Source organism: Echinops telfairi, unplaced genomic scaffold, assembly GCF_000313985.2.
Source record: "Echinops telfairi isolate 266 unplaced genomic scaffold, ASM31398v2 ScPeMD7_22;HRSCAF=79, whole genome shotgun sequence".
In the NCBI taxonomy this organism is placed as follows: Eukaryota; Metazoa; Chordata; class Mammalia; order Afrosoricida; family Tenrecidae; genus Echinops; species Echinops telfairi.
In genome coordinates this window covers 4,337,426-4,339,392 of record NW_022103919.1, presented here as the reverse complement: position 1 = coordinate 4,339,392, position 1,967 = coordinate 4,337,426, and the positions used below count along the sequence as shown (strand labels likewise).

At 50.9% G+C, this 1,967-nt stretch overlaps 1 long non-coding RNA gene across 1 annotated transcript in view; it reads right to left on the bottom strand.

The window, feature by feature from the left end:
* Positions 1 to 33: 33 nt before the first annotated feature.
* LOC123521513 overlaps positions 34 to 1,967 on the bottom strand; it is an 8,510-nt gene continuing 6,576 nt past the window's right edge. Inside the window, exon 3 of the long non-coding RNA XR_006679940.1 lies at positions 34 to 654. This is a non-coding gene — a long non-coding RNA (uncharacterized LOC123521513). The remainder of the gene's footprint in view (positions 655 to 1,967) is intronic.

Here is a 1,967-nt window from a genome sequence, read left to right as displayed (position 1 = left end):
AAAAAAAAAAAAAAGCCACTGCCAGGACGGCCACCGAGATTCAGCATCTCAGAAACCCTACTCTGTCCTATATGGTTGCTGTGAGTCAGAATCAGCTCAATAGCTTTGGGTGTGGGTGAGTAGCATTAATATTAGACACAAGTAAAGTTTTCCTGAAGATAACGTTTTAAAAGTGGTGCAGCCACACATGGGCAGGGAACTGCCAGAAATCTGAACCGGACTCAGAAGAGAACATAGAATAAAGTACATCGTTGCTGGTGCGCAGAATATCTTGGCTGAGAGCAGGGAATACCAGAAAGATGTTTATCCCATCTTATTGACTGGTGCAAAGGCATTTTATTTAACTGTGTGGAGCATAAGAAATGATGGATCACCTGGGGAAACGTATGCATTCTGAAACACTTCACTGTGCTCAGTGAGACCAGTACATAGGCCAAGAGGCAGTTGTTTGAACAGAACAGGGATTGAAGATCGGGAATGTGCGTCAGAGTGGCAGCCCTTCGCCATCTTTACTCCCTGTGCTGAGTGAATAATCCGACGAGCTGGATGCTGTGAAGGAGAATGCAGCGTGAGGGCCTAGGAAGGCGCATTGCTAACCTGCAATGTGCAGAGGGCACAACCTTGCTTGCTGCCTACCTCCAGTACAGATGACACCTCAAAATAAAGAAGACAAGAATCCTCACAACTGGACCGATACACAACATCCTCATACACAGAAACAGATGGATGTTGTCAAGAATCTCATTGTACTTGAATCCACAGTCAATCCCCATGGAAGCAGCAGTCCAGAAATCAAACCAGGATTATATGGACATTAGGCAAATGGGCTGCAAAATATCTCCCTAAAGTGTTCAACCAACCAACCAACAATGCTGTGACATTGAGGACCTGGGTGTGGCTGACCCAAGCGGTGGTATCTTCGATGCCTCCCATGCATGAGAAAGCCGGACAGTGATGAAGAAACAGAAGAATGGCTACCGGTGAATGATGGTGTTTGGAAGGACTATTAAATCAACCATGGACTGCCAGACGGACAAACAAATCTGTGTGGGAGAAAACACTGCCAGAATGCCCCTTGGGAATGAGTCCGGTGAGACTCTGGCCTTGGGACCTGTTATCAGGAAGGACCAGTGCCTGACGAAGGACATCGTGTTTGGTAAAGTAGAGGGCCAATGGCCAAGAAGAAAACCCTCAACGAGGCAGCCTGGCACCGAGGCAGCCTGGCACCGTGGCAGCCACGGTGGGCTCTAACCCAAGGACTGTGAGGATGGCGTGGGCCGGGGTCCTGTTTCCTTCTGTGGTACCAGGCTCTCCGTGGGTTGGAATGAACTCCGTGGCGACTATCAACAGCCAGGTTTCTTTACCACTCAGATCTTCTCTGTGTGAATTCACTGGGCAACAGAGTTTGTCTGTGACCTTCCAGAAGGCCGGGCTGCTGGTGTTGCTTGCGCCTACCTTGCCAACAATGACATTTGCTATGGGTGGCCCAACATGGACCTATTGGTAGAAGGTGCTGCTTGGGAGCCAGGGTGGCACAGGGCTCTGGCGACTGAGGAGTTCTGGGGCGCCATGGTGATGCTCTTGGCTGCTAACCAGAAGGTAGACCCCTCGAACCCACCCAGCAGCCCCGCAAGACAGAGACACCAGGCCATCTGTGCTCCTAAAGATCAGCTCTCCCTGCCTGCCGCCTCGCCCGTCAATTCTGACTCAGAGCGGCCCTATGTATCCGAGTGGAACTGCCTCTTTGGGTTTCTGAGGCTGTAAATCTTTACGGGAAAAGATGACACTCTAGAAAACCCTGTGGAGTCACCTACTCTGTCACACGGTGTCACTGTACTAGAAATCAACGGAACGTACCTAACAAGCGCCCCACCTCCGCGTGACACCTGCGAGGCACGTGGTGGCCAGGGATGAGTCTCCACCACGGGCTGTGGCATTCTGCCTGTGGTTGTTCGCCAGATCTTGAT